Source organism: Sus scrofa, chromosome 2 (assembly GCF_054392235.1).
Source record: "Sus scrofa isolate SSC_HxYL_T2T_F1_AM1 chromosome 2, Sscrofa_HxYL_maternal_Yorkshire_Landrace_v2.0, whole genome shotgun sequence".
In the NCBI taxonomy this organism is placed as follows: Eukaryota; Metazoa; Chordata; class Mammalia; order Artiodactyla; family Suidae; genus Sus; species Sus scrofa.
The window spans coordinates 155,300,127-155,316,860 of NC_139384.1; the positions used below are offsets into that span (position 1 = coordinate 155,300,127).

At 43.5% G+C, this 16,734-nt stretch overlaps 1 protein-coding gene and 1 long non-coding RNA gene across 15 annotated transcripts in view; both read right to left on the reverse strand.

The window, feature by feature from the left end:
• The window catches only part of NR3C1 (nuclear receptor subfamily 3 group C member 1), a 246,016-nt gene that overhangs the window by 59,009 nt on the left and 170,273 nt on the right, over nt 1-16,734 (reverse strand).
• On the reverse strand, nt 10,689-16,171 carry LOC146405806 (uncharacterized). The gene is made up of 2 exons (XR_014838962.1): nt 16,132-16,171; nt 10,689-14,170 (listed from the first exon to the last, which is right to left on the reverse strand). It is a non-coding gene; the product is annotated as an uncharacterized LOC146405806 (long non-coding RNA).

A 16,734-nucleotide genomic window follows, 5' to 3' on the forward strand; every position in this document is an offset into this window, starting at 1 on the left:
GAACATCCACATAATTACTCGCCTCTGCACGCACGCCACCCTGGTGACATGCTACACAAATTGCCAATTACTGCTGAGTAACGTGTGCTAAAAACTGACATAAGGGATGAGTGTGGACAGAAGCCACTGAGAAGAAGAATTCTCTTCTCCACCCCCAAGTCCTTGAGAAAGGACACAAGAGTCGACGCTGATCACACTGCCTTCCTCTAAAAACCCAAGCTTCCCCGTCGGCACCGCCGTCCTCGCCACACTGGCTGAAGACGGCTCCTCCTGCTCCAAGGGCGTCGGTCTGCGGAGAGAAGAGGGAGCAGCGGTCGCCGCCGCCCCCACTCAGCCCCTGCTGCGACTCTCCACCTGTGCCTGGGAGACCCACGCAGGTCGGGAATAAGCTCGTCTTTCCATCCCCCAATCCTTCTTGCCACCACGGATCATTTTCCAGGACGTCACTCCTGCCAGGTCTCCTCTGGAGCCCGGCTACCTTCCTCTCCGTCCGGTCACCGACCAGCACCTGTCGTCTGAGGATGTGCCCACACCCAGGCCTGCTTTCTCCGCCTCAGTCACAGGGCTCCAAACCCAGGATTCCCCAGAACAAATGCAACTCTTCTCTCATCCCGCTCCCTTCCTGCGCCTCTCACAGTCCTGTGGCCTTGCCCTCGCAACTCCCTCCCTCTTCCCGCTCACCTGTTCACTTACACATATTTACCTTTTACCTAAATATTCTGAATATTTACTTAATATTTACTGAGTACCCATCATGCACCAGGCACTGGGCACGTCACAGTGAAAACACAGACACAGTCTTCTGCTTTCACCCAGCTTTTAGGCTAGTGAGAGACGGAGACAGGTCATCAGGTGTTTTTGTTTGTTTTTGTTTTTTTGCCTTTTCTTCGGCCGCTCCCGCGGCATATGGAGGTTCCCAGGCTGGGGGTCCAATCGGAGCTGTAGCCACCGGCCTACGCCAGAGCCACAGCAACACGGGATCCAAGCCGCGTCTGCAACCTACACCACAGCTCACGGCAACGCCGGATCGTTAACCCACTGAGCAAGGACAGAGACCGAACCCGCAACCTCATGGTTCCCAGTCGGATTCGTTAACCACTGCGCCACGATGGGAACTCCAGTAATCAGGTATTTTTTAATACAGTGAGATAAGTGCTCCTTAATGTAATACAGCCGGGAAAATGCCTGGTACTGAGGAGAGGACATCCAACCCAGATGTGGGGGATCGGGAGTGGGCTTGCTTGAGGATGTCAGCTTTAGCCAGCTTTGGCTTCCAGAGGAGGAGGCGACTAGCCAGATGGAAGTGCTGTGGGGGTTAGAGGTGGGGTGACGTAGAGAAACAGCATCATGCAAAACCTCAGAGACAAGAAAGGGGGAAATAAGAGCCGTTTGGAAGGGTTACACAATAAAAACCTATCACCAGATCATGAAAGTCCCTGAAGCCGTGACAACCTGTCCTGAAGCAGCGAGCACACTGAGGCACCAGAAACGGGAATGCTAGGGTCATGAGCTGCGTATCTGAATGCTCCAGCTGCAGCCTAGAGCACAGGCGGAAGGTGAGGCAGCAATCCAGCCACGTGCTTAGGGCGCCTTAAATTTATGGTAGGAGACGTGTAGATAATGAGACGTAGATGGGACTGTGAGGTGTGAGGCTTGCCAAGTGAAATATGGGGGAGGGGAAAAGGGCAATTGAGCATTACTTCCAGATTTGTACACTGGAGAACGGCGCTGACAAAGCACCGCACACCTGCTGAGAGAGGAAGCGGCGGTGCTAAAGGAAGTGTGGCTTGGAATAAGCCGATGAATTATTTGGGGCACGTCATGTTTGCGAGGACTGGAACTCATCCGCGAGAAGATACTCAGCAGGTAGCTGGAAATAAGGGTCGGGAGGTCAAGAGAATGTGTCTGAGCTGGAGCTACAGACACTATGGGCATCTGCCGCCTTTGGTCCGGTGGTAACTGAAGCCACTCAGGGAGAGGGAGAAAGGGCAAGGGCTCTGCAAAACCCCACAAGGAAGAGGATCTTGCAAAGACGGGGCCAGAGAGGTGGAACCACAGAGTCCCCTGCCACTCCCGGCTCCTGGTGCGTCCCTCCCTTCCCTCCTTGCCCCCTGGTAACCATGAGTTTGCTTTTTATGTCTGTGAGCGTGTTTCTGTTGTATAAATAAGTTCATCTGTCACTACTGCATATAAAATAAATAAGGACCCGGAGTTCCCGTCGTGGCTCAGTGGTTAACGAATCCTACTAGGAACCATGAGGTTGCGGGTTCGATCCTTGGCCTTGCTCAGTGGGTTAAGGATCCGGTGTTGCCGTGAGCTGTGGTGTAGGTGGCAGATGCGGCTTGGATCCCGCATTGCTGTGGCTGTAGTGTAGGCTGGTGGCTACAGCTCCAATGTGATCCCTAGCCTGGGAACCTCCATATGCCGTGGGAGCGGCCCAAGAAATGGCAAAAAGACAAAAAAAAAATTAAAAATAAATAAATAAATAAATAAACAAGGACCCACTGTAGAGCACAGAAAACTATACTCCGTATTTGGTAATAACCTGTCTAGGAAAAGAATCTGAGAACGTGTGTGTGTGTGTGTGTGTGTGTGTGTGTACATATGTACGTGTGTATAACTGAATCACTTGGCTGTACACCTGAAACTAAGACACCACTGTAAATCCACTACGCCAAGAATAGATAAATAAATAAACAAGTAATACATTGTTACAAAAACCACAGGAAGAGGCCTTTACAAACAGGGTTCTGGTGTCTGGCATGGGGCTGGCACACAGTAGCTCACTGGATTTAGCAACAACGGGGTAACTGATCACCATGGAAATATGTCCGGAGCGTCAGAAACCCCTGGTTCTCCAGGGTCTCCAGAAACCCCTGGTTCTCGTGGCGTCTCCCAAACGACCCCCACCTCTGTCCGTGCACAGTCCCTTCTCCACCGCCTCCCTCCCGCTCCTGCTCCTACTGCTGCCGGCCTGAGGTTTGTCAGCGGCTCATGTAACTACCATTCCATGCGGTCTCTCTTCTCCAACTCCCTCTTCCTCCAGTGAAACAAAACGGCACTAATCTTATACGAGACTGCTGCAGCACAGCCAAGACATGGAAACAACCTAAATGTCCGTCGACAGAGGAGTGGATCGAGAAGATGTGGTCCATACACACAATGGAGTATTACTCGGCCATTAAAATGAACGAAATACCAGCATTTTCAGCAACACGATGGACCTAGAAATTATCATGCTAAGTGGATTCAGCCATACAACGAGACACCAACATCCAATGCTTTCACTGACACGTGGATTCTGAAAAAAGGACAGACGGAACTTTTTTGCAGGACAGATGCTGACTCACAGACATTGAAAAACTTATGGTCTCCAGAGGATACAGTTTGAGGGGTGGGGGGGTGCGCTTGGGCTGTGGGATGGAAATCCCATGAAACTGGATTGTGATGACCATTATACAACTACAGATGTGATAATAAACAAACAAACAAACAAGTAAATAAATAAAAAGACTGCTGGAGTAAATTTTTCTCCGACATGCTTAGAACAAGTCAACCCTGGCTCAAAAAACACAATGGTGCTCTACCGCCTTTGGAATCAAATCTCAACGCCTGAGAGTAACATTAAAAGATTCCCATTATTTTGTACCAATCTGTGTCTAGTCATTTGCCCGCACTCCACATGCCTGACTTTCTACAGAGGGCTCATCTTGGCGTTCCCAGGCGGTGCAGCGAGTAAGGGATCCAGCATTGTCACTGCTGTGGCTCAGGCCACTGCTGTGGTGCAGGTTCAATCCCTGGCCCTGCTATGGGCATGGCCAAAAAGAAAAAAGGGGGGGAGGCTGATCTAAAAACTTTTTGGAACCTTCAAAAAGTCAAGATTCTAATTATCAGCGTATGTATGAGACTAATTTCTTTTGTTTTTTTAAAAAAATGGATGGATGGGTCCAGGGCTCTATTTACCCCCTCACAACGGACAAACAACATCAGACAGAGCAGAGCCGCATTTAACACAGACACTCCCCGCTGTGTTAGGCCATGAAACATACAGCTTAAAGAAAGGAAACACGGTGTTTTCAACATTTAATAATTAATTTTATAAATACTTAATGGTTTTCGGAAAACATTTCCACACTATTCATCAGTTACCCACTGCACTACATTCTCAGCTAATGAAAACGACAAGATAAAGAAAACAACGGCTTCCTTTTCAAAGGCTGACCCCCCCCCCACACACACGAGGCTTGGAAAAGCCATCCAGGGGTTTCTAACTGGAAGACAGCAGTTTGTACACGCTGCACCAGACCAGCAAGTGTCACGGCTTTCCAGTTATACCACATGCTTATTAGGAAATAACTATATGGGTCAAAAGCCATTTAAATTTTTCAGACCAGTTTTAATCCAAACATCAGACAGGGCTGTGACACATCTCAGAGACCTATTAAAGATGACCTAACAGATCAAGTGGGTTTTGTTATATAATTGTAGGTACAGTTTAAGCCCTCGCCACGTTCCCATCCCTTTTGTTTTTCTTTGTAGCTTTCTAAGATTTTGCACAGTTGCACATGTGGGTAAACATACACTTGCTGCATGGCAGTGATGAGAAAATATGCTTGGCAAAATGATACCCTTTTATAGTTTATGCTGCTTGCCTTGGTACTACATTATGTGCAGAATGAAATAAATAATATATACAAATGTAATCACATAGACATGTTCACAGATATAAAGATACAGAAAGGAACTGATCCTAGGATCAATCGGAAGATTACTATGCACTTTATCCCAAACAAATAATCTTTAGGAAAATTTTCTTCTTACTGCGATTGGTACAGCAGAAAATTACCACTGTATTTAATGTTTCAATTAATAGCATGAAGTGATTATCCTGGATATACCTTCCTGGTTTATAGAGGAATGCCATGAAGTCACTTCCCCTTCTGTAACTATAATTTAGCATGTTCGCAATTACGGAAAAAACATTTTCATTGTATTGCTGAAATCTCAATATCTTCTATAACATGTATCTTTTTTACACGCTGGCTTTATTTTTCAGCCACAAATATTATTAATATCTAAATATGATACTATTCCTGTAACGGCCACAGCTATTATATTACCAGCAGTTTGCAGAAAAAATACCTAAAGCATTTGGAAAGCTTTCTCAGTATACAGATAACCAATCCTGAGCCCCCAAATTCTAATTTAGTAAACCTGGCACACAGCCTGAGCATTTCCCAAGTGATTCAAGATTTGGTGAATCAAAGTCTTCATAGCAGCTAGAGGTGGCAGAAGATGTAATTTATATGTTACATACTTGGAGCACATAATCAAAATAATTTGCATCTCTGCTATTGCTAATTGTTTAGTTTAATTCAAATTAAACTGTCTTGACTTATTTATTTTTTTGTAAAGTGCCATGGATATTTTTTAGAGATAACGGCCAATTTTTAGTATTGTTTACATCATCAACTATCCTAATTTTTAGCCCACTGCTACAATTCAAAATAAGTAAAGCATTACTGTATGAAACGGCAAATGCTAATCCCAGTTTTATTTTTTTAATTTTTTTGTCTTCTGTCTTTTTTTTCAGGGCCACATCCACAGCATATGGAGGTTCCCAGGCTAGGGGTCTAATCAGTGCCATAGCTGCCGGCCTACGCCCAAGCCACAGCAATGCCAGATCCGAGCCGCACCTGCAACCTACACCCCAGTTCATGGCAACGCTGGATCCTTAACCCACTGAGCAAGGTCAAGGATCGAACCGACAACCTCATGGTTCCCAGCTGGATTCGCTTCTGCTGTGCCACACGGGAACTCCTAATCCCAGTTTTTAAATTGCTCTTCTATTCAAGAGGAAAGGCGTTTCACATTATTTGAGTTTCTTAAGTTTGTGGTAACAATAGAGATGCTCAAACGTAAACCTTCCAGATTTTATTCCGTCTGCAATACTGACAGACCCATAAGGCTTATTTATTAAGTTTAGTCAACGAGCTTTAGCTAGGTCCAAAAAGTTCCTCAATGATAAAATACTCTAAGCATGTGTGTTTTGTGCAGTTTTTCTTTGGGAGGTCAGTAACTTTCATTAGATTCTCAAAGGGGTTTATGGCCCAAGAAAGCTCGAAAGTTCTGGATTCAGTGAAAACAAACATTCACTGAAGTACACTCTACACTCAAAAAATTACTTTCATGTTTTAACAACGAAAGAGCAGGATATCTGATTTTATTGATTTTAAATGTCCTACTGTTTCCAGCTTGCAGTTATATTAGTTTTGAATGTGCTGAAAGAACTGAGAGAGATTGAACTGATCATAGGCAAACATATGCAAATTCAATGTCTTTTTAACCCAAAGAAAATTACCAATTTGTTTTAACAATCAGGTATTACATCGCACAGTTAAACACTACCCTAAAAGACTTTCAGACATGAAAAAGACTGTAAAGTGTTTAAGGCTGAAAGATATAAACTACTGTATTACTTTATTCTTAGAGATAACATATGATTTTTATTGTTTATAAGATATGTATTTTTCTTCTATTTTAATGCTTTAATTTTTACAAGAAATTTTAATTTCGACTTAATTTCCCTTTTCTTTTTGGGCCACACCCATGGCATGTGGGAGTTCCCAGGCTACGAGTTGAATTGAAGCTGCAGGCGCCGGCCTACACCACAGCCACAGCCACACCAGCTCGGAGCTGCGTCCTCGACCTACACCACAGCTCACGGCAACACTGGATCCTTAACCCACTGAGCGAGGCCAGGGATCGAACCCGTGTCCTCATGGCTATTAGGTTTGTTACTGCTGAGCCACAAGGGGGAACTCCTGCAATTTCCTTTTTCATACAATGTGTAATAAAAATCTACAGAAATCTTTTAGAAACTTTGAAATAAGTAATTTGATTCCACAAAACTGCCCTAATATTAATAAAACTCTAAACCCAAGCATTTCTTGGGTGTGGATACAACAGAATAGTCAAGAAGGCTATTAAGTCTTGACTAGTTTTTCGTTTAAAAACTACAGAATTCAGCAGCCTCCACTTTTCATCCAAGGTTGCCACTCAGCCCGCTGAGGTGGCTGGTAAGTGATTCACTAACTCCAAACAATTGCTTTGAGCATAATCTATCAACGTAAGGCCTTTCCTTCATTTCCAAGATGTTTTTTGGGTTAATCTTATCTAGGTAAAAAAGAATAAAAAGACATAAAACATTTTTTGTTGTTGTTTCCAAAACAGTATTGGCTAGTAAATTAAATTCTTTCAAAGTAGGTCAGAGGAATTCCCAAATATAATCCCAAATACACAACGGGAGGGCAAGACAATTTGCAAAATTCCTTTTAATGCTTAAAACTGCCTTTTAAAACTTGTCATTGTTATCTGAGAGGTACTCCGATCCATTGAAACAGTACTAATAACTTCCCAGGAATTCCTAAAAGGTCTTGTAAGCCTTAAAAGACCTTAGGAGCTATTTAATAAATCAGTACCCTTGTGCTTTTTTCCCATGTTTACAAGACGCGGAAATGAACAAGTTAAAAGGCATTTTCCTAACCCTGAGTACAAATCCCAAGCCTGATGCTGCTGAAGCCAGCTGGCATGGGGCCCATTTACAGTAAGTTGTTTACTGCCTGCCGACCAATCCTGCCACGAAGAACGAAGGCCTACAGACCTCGTCAGACTGTCTTTTCGAGAACGAGCAACAGAGAAAGAGAGGTTTATGGCTTTATTACATTCTTAGAGGTTTTACTTTTAATGCTGTACCAAACCATTCTAATCCAGCTTCCAGCACCTCAGCGTTTTAAAGTCAAGCAACTGCCCTCGATCGACCATCTTAGAATAATACTCTCTCAGTGGAATGAGTGGTGTCCTCTAATCATTTTAAGTACCTTTTTAATATAACTTTTAAAGGCTATCATATCTATCTTAATAGACTTGGACTTAATCAGACAAACCCTTAAATAAGCAATATTCAGCACGAAGATTAAGAACAGTAACAAGAAACAGAATGCCCAGAGAAGGAGCAGGGAACAGAAAAAATGGATTCTGACCATCCAGAGAGAAGTGGGTATGAATACCACCAATGATTCAAGTAAGCGATTCCCTGCTCGCCCCGAAATCACGTTTTGCTTCTTGGCCCCTGGACGCCTCTCCCTAGTCCACACTGGCTGGACTAGGGAAGGCCAGGTAATAAGAAATCTTTTTCTTCTGGACCAAGCTTGTCTTCTATAGCTATTCCCTGAACATCTCCCCAGGGGTACACGCCATCACTGGAAGCAGCTGCCCCCGCAAAGTTCAGCCCGTCTCTTTGACTCCGTGTGTTCGATGAATGTTAAACTGAGCGGTAAAAAGCAGTGTCTGCCTCGTCATCAGAATCCTAGAATCAATCAACAAGCCTTTTGAACAAACCCAGCTCCAAAAGGCCTAGGAACCAGAAGTACTTTTAAAGCAACGTATCTGTAGCAAAAAGATGACCCATGAGAGAAATGACAGACACTCTGCCTTCAACAGCTTCTGTGAAAGGAGGAAAAAGCTGATAAAACCACAGCAACATCCACAGCTCTGCTGCTATAAAACAGACAACAGCACTCTCTGGGAGGACTCGGCTTCTCTAGCTTCTTTATATGCTTCTTGAGCCAGCTTTTTCAGTACAGGCCAGAGACATCTTTCGCTGTCACAGGACCCTGAACAAATCAGCCCACGACAGCCGCTTCCCAGCATCTCAGTCATCTTCCCTAACTGCCCAGCCCCAATGGCGCAGAGTGAATCATTTTATTAAATACAGGATTATTTAGGCCCTCAGATCTAGTACGGATGGTTTTTTGTCTGTTTCTCTCTGTTTCAGTCCACTGTGCTCAATAAATGCAGAGAAAGAGTTCCTGCAACCTTTGGTCCTATAATAGTAATTCTTCTGCCACGTCTTTACATGTGTTGTGTTTCTCATGATTTCCATTTCTTAGAAACACCTGCGCAAATTCTACCAAATAACCTACTCAAGTACCCTATGCCCTTTTCTAAAAGTTTTTTTTGGAGTATGAGGGAGTTTAGTGTTGATCACACTTGGGTTAAATTTCTCTTTCAGGAGCTCAAACAGTTCACTGGTGTGTGAGGTTGGAATCAGACTTCAGTCAGCAGGTAAATACAATCAAATTCTATCTTTGTTACAACAGTTCACATCTGGAAAGGTGTCAGAATCTTGGCCTTGGAAATTACAGTTTATAAACAGGATTTCAAAATAATGCTGAGGCAACACTGGTACTTCCCCACTTGCTCAGTCACTTCTAAGCCCAAAGGGCTAACAATTCATGACTATTTATTAAACAGGTTGAATGTTTTATTTTGTGTGTGTCATGTATGCCTAACACATCTGCTACAGGATAGCAAGCTGGTCTGTCAACACAATGGAAATAGCTTGATAAGAAGATTAAGGCTAGTACTGACAGAGAAACTTTAAATGGAACAGGTTGATAATTAAATATAATTCTTCTAGAAATAGTTCCATTTCTTAGATGAATTTCTAAGTTCACTTTCCCTTTCAGTTTTAACCAGTGGGGGTGGGGGCGGGGAAGGGGACAAAAACAAAGCCAGTTTTTAACAGTTCTATTTGAGTCCTGCAAAATTAAGCATCAAAGCATGAGAAAGCTGAAACTGAAGAAAATCAAGATACACATTTTACCTAGTAAGTGAAAAATAATTCTATAATTAGAAAATTTAAAATGAAATCTGTAATCCTTACCTTAGGAACGGAACTAAAAGGGCCATTCGAACACTAAAAACTTGGGAGGGCCATGGGCTTCCCTCCTTTTCTTCACCTCTCCGAATATTTTTTTATGTAAGTTGTTTAAAGTGGTACTTTCAAAACAGCACTTTTAGCACTCACTAAAAAGGAAATTCTGTGGGAATATTTCAGTTATTCTCCCTGAAAAATAAGTACCTTCATAACTGTCATCTAATTGTCTCTTACCTTACGGTGGTCCAGCTGCTCCAACAGCATCTTCTCATCTTTCCACAAGCTTCGGCGCCCCTTAATGCAGCTGTTAGGCATCCAGAACTAAAACAGTTCTGACATTTGGGTTAACAGCCAACCAAAAAGCTTGAGGAAAACAAGACAACTTCAGCAGCTATCTTCTTGAACCAACAGCCTTTCCAGCCAAATGCGGAGCTTTCTCATCTGACACCAGCCGGGCGCTGGCGTCTTCATCTGTGCGACTGCGCAGGAGGCGGACCCTCCGGAGAGCGGAGCGCGCGGGGGGCTCTGGCGGACGCGGGCCGGCCCGAGGCCCCCAGGCAGACCTCTCCTCCGTCGTGTCCTCTCTCAGCAGCAGTCCTTCCAGTCCCCACCCCAGGAAACACCACCTTCCTATAACTGTTACCTTTTCTACTTCCTACTTCTTCTTTTTTTGTCTTTTAGCCATTTTCTTGGGCCACTCTCGCGGCATATGCAGGTTCTCAAGCTGGGGGTCTAATCGGAGCTGTAGCCACCGGCCTACGCCAGAGCCACAGCAACGCGGGATCCGAGCCGCGTCTGCAACCTACACCACAGCTCACGGCAACACTGGATCGTTAACCCACTGAGCAAGGCCAGGGATCGAACCCGCAACCTCATGGTTCCCAGTCGGATTTGTTAACCACTGTGCCACGACGGTAACTTCCAACTTCCTACTTCTTTATTCACCCTTTCAAGTATTTTGCTGCAATTTTCCAAAAGACATTATTATTTAACATTAGTATATAGAGAACTCCCCATCACAGTGCTTTTCTTCTTTTTTTTTTTCTTTTCTTTTCTTTTCTTTTCTTTTTAGGCCACATGGAGGTTCCCAGGCTAGGGGTCTAATCAGACCTGAAGCCGCCGGCCTACGCCAGAGCCACAGCCACACAGGATCTGAGCCGCATCTGCGACCTACACCACAGGTCACAGCAACGCCGGATCCTCAACCCACTGAGCAAGGCCAGGGATCGAACCCGCAACCTCATGGTTCCCAGTCGGATTCGTTTCTGCTGTGCCACAAAGGGAGCTCCAAAGACGTTTTTTCTTAATCACATTCAGTGAGACCCCTGTTGGCGCTGCAGTGGACAGGTCACAAGGGGCCACCTACGTTAACAGCGAGTATTCCACACACGTCCATGTTCTATAGTGTCTGTGCCAGACAGTGGGACCCTGCTGTTTCTCCATCCCATGTACGAGTCTGCCTCTGCTCATCCCAAACTCCCACTCCCACCTTCCTCTCACACCGCCCCCACCCCTTGGCAACCCCAAGTCTATTCCCTATGTCCCGAGTCTGTTTTTCTTTTGTAGATGAGTTCATGGGTGTCATGTTTTAGATTCCACATATGAGTGACAGCACAGGGTATTTGTCTTCCTCTTTCTCCTTCACTTATACGGTCATCTCTAGGTCCATCCATGCTGCTGCACGTGGCATCATTTCCTTCTCTCCACTGAGCAGTACTCCATGTGTGCTATGTACCACGTCTTCTTTGTCCATTCATCTGCTGATGGACATTTAGGGTACTTCCATGTCTCTGCTATTGTAAATAGCGCTGCCATGAACACAGAGGTGCCTGCATCTTTCTGAATTACAGTTTTGTCTGGACATAGGCTCGGGAGTGGGAATGCTGGATCATACACCAACTCCGTGTATAGTGTTTTGAGGAACCTCCATTCTGTTTTCCACAGTGGCTGCACCAATTTACATTCCCACCGACAGTACAGGAGGGCTCCCTTTATTCCACACCTTCGCCAGCATTTATATTTGTAGACTTTTTAGGGGTGGCCATTCTGACCCGTGTGGGGAGATACTGCACTACAGTTCTGATCTGCATTTCTCTAATAGAGAGCGATATTGAGCATCTTTTAACGTGTCTATTGGCCATCTGTACATCTTCTTCGCAGAAATGTCTTAGTCTTTTGCTCGTTTTTTGCTTGGATTGTTTGTGTTTCCAGTGTTGAGCTATGTGAGCTGTTTGTGTATTTTAGAAATGAAGCCCTTGTCAATCACATAAGTGATTTCATTTTGAAGAGGGGTAACTTTAATGTCGCGGTGATCATGAGTCGTGAATAAGACAGCATCCTTGGAACATTTCAACCATTAAAAACCATCTAGTACCTGGTACCATTAAATATTTATGAAAAGCATTCTATTGTGCGTTAGCAAAGAATCTAAACCTAAGAACCCCCTAATTATTCTTTTTGCCTATAGTTTTACCCTGGTCTAATCTCTTCTCCTACAACAGGAGTTTTCAAGCCCTTAGCAGCAATTCCTTAGTTTTACAAAAGTTAACCTTATGCAGAACCCCTAGTCCACAAACTGGTAAAAGAGGTACTATACTGATGAAGCATATTTTATATACTCAAATTTATAATAATCTACATAGGAAGCAATCAGACCGGTGAAGCCATTTTTTTTGCTAAAACCAGTAAAACTGAAATTGGAAGGCCAGGCTTACCACCGCATCTGAACACAGTCTGGAAACCACCGCCCTAAAACCTCACACTGTCTCCATTATCAGCCCAAGACTCACTTCCAAACCTTTATCGAACCTTCTTTTCCTTATAAAAATCAAGCCCAAACTTTAGGAAGGGCCCCCAAAATCTGGACGGTAACACATCTCTCACCAGTTTCCTGCAGGAACTGTCTTGCAGGGAGGCTGTTTTCTCCACGTCCCTCAACAGGCCAGCTTCGCTCATTCATCAGTTCACTTAATGCAAATATTCTGAAAGCCTATAATGAGCCTCGACATTTGTGCTTATTCTGCCCCCTTTCGCCTTGAACCTTCCTCAACGATCCTCAACAAAAGCTTTCCCTTATTTCCCAACTACTCAGGGCCTCCTGCGATTCGTGCATCTTGAAGTGACCGCTTTTACTAATTAATGGGCCACACGGTATACAGTCCAGTCTCAGACACAGTGGTTTCCTCAGTTCAGATGTTTAAAAAGCCTAGTTTTTATTTCAATTTAAGAAAATAAAACCATTTCTGAATTTCAAAAATAAAGATTTGAACCCCATATGTTTTATAGAAAAAGCATATATGGATGTATAGTTTAAGTGGCATGGGTGGTTTCAATTTACCCTATTGAGGAATTAAAAATTCAAAAGCCATAGTGCGACATAAGGAAAAGCTACTAGGTTGCAAAAGAAAAGCCAAATTTTTCACATAGACGATTAAAGAATAATCTAAAGTATTTTTCATAGTACAATGTTTTATCAAAATTTTGAAATATACTAAATGTGTGAGTTCTAATCTCTGCCACTATTTGTAAACTTTCTTCCTGCAGGTTATATGTGATTCAGTTTTGAAAGATATTTTCTTTGCAACTTTATGTGATACAAAATTATTTATAAAAAAAATTGATAAAAGATGTCAGCTTGTTTCAGAAAGGCTTTCAGAAAGTCAGCTTTAAAGGATACGTAAAATTCATGGTGGTGATTTTAAAGAGGATGAGATTTTTAAGCTTACCAATCACATTTCTATAGGAGGCGCGAACTAGGTCACTGCTCAATTATCTGGAAACAAATTATTCAGGACACTCTCAGACTTATCTTTCTTTGCTGATTAACTTAAAACTAATCTAAATTTATTGCCACAGAAAAGATACAACGTCAATATAAGAATAAATACATATACACATATTTCACCACACAGTTGCTGAAATTGGTACCAGGCTTTGTCTTAGCTGTAACATCTAATGACAGATTAATGACAATGCTGCATTTACTGATGTTTCTATGGTTTCTGTTATCTCACGTAGGGACTCCTGTTAAGCAGCTGCTAACTGGCAAGCAGAGTGACTTCCAAGTTAAGTACATGTAATAAGCACAGAGCCTAGCTCTACCGTAAACCATCTCCACTATAAACTGACAGCTGCTGCTGCTGCAGGGAACCTAAAACGTTTTTTCTTGAGTCAATCCAGTGAAAAATAGTAACACAAAGCATACAAATACAAATACATATGTATTTCAGCATACTGAATACAACTTAAGTAAGTAAAATATCCCACAGAAAAAGGAATGAGGATGAAGAAAAATAATCATATTGCAGCACAATTCTGGATGGAGTAGTTTCCTTTTGCCAACTGGAGAGTACTGGATATTTAGTCTGAGAACAGTTTAGAGGAGCCCCCATAGTGGTGCAGCGGAAATGAATCTGACCAGCAACCATGAGGTTGTTGCGGGTTCGGTCCCTGGCCTCGCTCATCGGGTCAAGGATCCGGCGTTGCCGTGAGCTGCGGTGTAGGTCGCAGACGAGGCTCAGATCCTGCGTTGCTGTGGCTGTGGTGTAGGCCGGCGGCTACAGCTCCAATTCGACCCCTAGCCTGGGAACCTCCATATGCTGCGGGTGCGGCCCTAAAAAGACAAAAAAAAAAAAAAGAAAGAAAGAAAACAGTTTAGGGCCTTTTTCTAAACTAAGGCAACAGCTTTGTTTTTTGATCATTAGATTAGGCTGGTTTTACTATTAGTAGGAAGCACTCTGAAATGACAGCAGACAGAGAAGGCCACGGCACTGCAGGAAGTAGCAGCAGTGGACGAAAACCTTCATCTGGATTATAGCACAACTAAAAGCGTTAAATTTTGATTGAATTGGAAAAAGGAACTGAAAGATAAGGTAACTGAAAAAAGGTCTTCATCAGTTGTCTCCCAGACAATGGAGAATCTTGATTCGGTGATACATATAAGCGTCTCTATTGCTACACAGGATGCATTTTAAAGTCACCTGTGATAACTGAAGACTCATATTTACAAAGAGTATGAGGACAGGGTGGGTCATGCGCTAGTGCAAGAAAGCTCAAGTCGACGACAGAATCTCTATTCAGACTTCACTCTAAGGATACGATATGCAGTGATGTCTTGCCACACTTGACACACGTTCTCTGATTTTTTCCCCCTGTTTATTACTGAACAAAAAGTCCACCTGATTAAGTGTACGAAGCATGCAGGTAAAGCCAGAGATGGACAATCTGGTGCAAAGTCACAATTTCTATCACTGTCCTAATTTTATTAGGTATAGAAACCCAACACTGTTATTCCTAGATCAGCTTTTCTTCTCTTTTCAATGAATTTCTCTAACGTAACATAAAAATACAGTGTAACAAATGGCACTTGAAAAACATTTTGCAACCCTAGTGCTCCTTCTTCAAAGAAAACTTCACTGGAAATAAGGCATGTAATGAAAGCTGGGTCGACTTCGCTTTAACTCCAACTCCTGGAGTTAAAGCCCCGCTTCCTGACAGTTCTTTAGAGTCGTCTGAAGAACACGCTCTCAACATGCAGCTGTGCAAATACCATTATACCGATAAAGACGGCACTTCTACTGAAACTGCTGGATGGCGGGCAAGCACCACCATGATGTGGCTTGAAATGTCTGTCAGCTGGTGTAAGAGATGCCTGGGTTTCCCAAGAAAGGCAGTTTGGTGGAAAAAGCAAAAATACGTACTTTTCAAACATCTGCAACATTCTTTTGGGGGGGGGGTTGCCGCACCCACAGCACATGGAAGTTCCCAGGCTAGGGGATGAATTGGAGCAACAGCTGCCGGCCTACACCACAGCCACAGCCACGCCAGATCCAAGCCCTGCATGCAACCTGAACCACAGCTCATGGCAACACTGGATCCCCGACGCACTGAGTGAGGCCAGGGATCGAACTCGCAACCTCAGGGATACTAGTCAGATTTGTTTCCACTGTGCTACAATGAGAACTCCACAACTTCTTTATGAAAAAGCTCATTTGTTCCAAAGTGGAATCTGTGGTGGTTTAGGGCCTCCTCCTGTATGGCAGACAGCATACAAGATTCTAAAGTTGGGACCAAGGGTAAAGTAATTCGCAAGAGCTCTAATGCTGGCTTTTGGTGAATATGAATTCATTTTCCAAACCAAAGGGCCATAATAGCGTTTTCCATTATTCAGAATTGGGAGATACTTCAGAGGGAAAAAAATTGGGGTTTTACAAAAAGCACTTTTAAGTAAAATAAGCAAAAAACAGTGGAGTAAGGAACTCCAGATTCCACCCCTCTACAGGAGCACAGAAAAGAGACAGACAAACTCTCAGAATCGACTTTTTGGGAACCGTGGAGGGTCCTGAAGGCTTGCAGCAACTCAGACAATGCTTACTGCAAACCCTCCCCCACCTCCACACACACACAGTCACATGGGGTCCATAAGGGTGAGGGTTCAATCCCTGGCCTCGCTCAGTGGGTTAAGGATCTGGCGTTGCTGCGAGCTGTGGTGTAGGCCACAGATACTGCTTGAATCCTGCGTCGCTGTGGCTGTGGTGCAGGCCAGCAGCTGCAGCTCCAGTTCGACCCCTACCCTGGGAACCTCCATATGCAGTGATGCAGCCCTAAACAAACAAACTAACAAAAACCCAAAAAACATCAAAAGAAATAAAAGTGTGAACATTACTATTGACTTCAGGGAAATAAAAAGGATCATAAAGGAATATAATTAACAACTGTACACCAACTAATCAGACAACCTGATGAAAGGGACACGGAGAAACACGTGAATGAACAAAACTGTCTCAAAAGTAACAGAAAATCATAACAGGCCTAATAACAAGTAAAGACATTAATTTGGTAATCAAACAACTTCCAACAAGATCAGATGGCTTACCTGGTTAATTCTACCAAATATTTAGAGAAGAATTAAGAACAAGAGGAGAGAACGCTTTCTAACTTGATCTTAGGCCAGTATTACTCTGATACCAAAGCCAGATAAATATATTAAAATGAAATTACAGAACAATATCCCT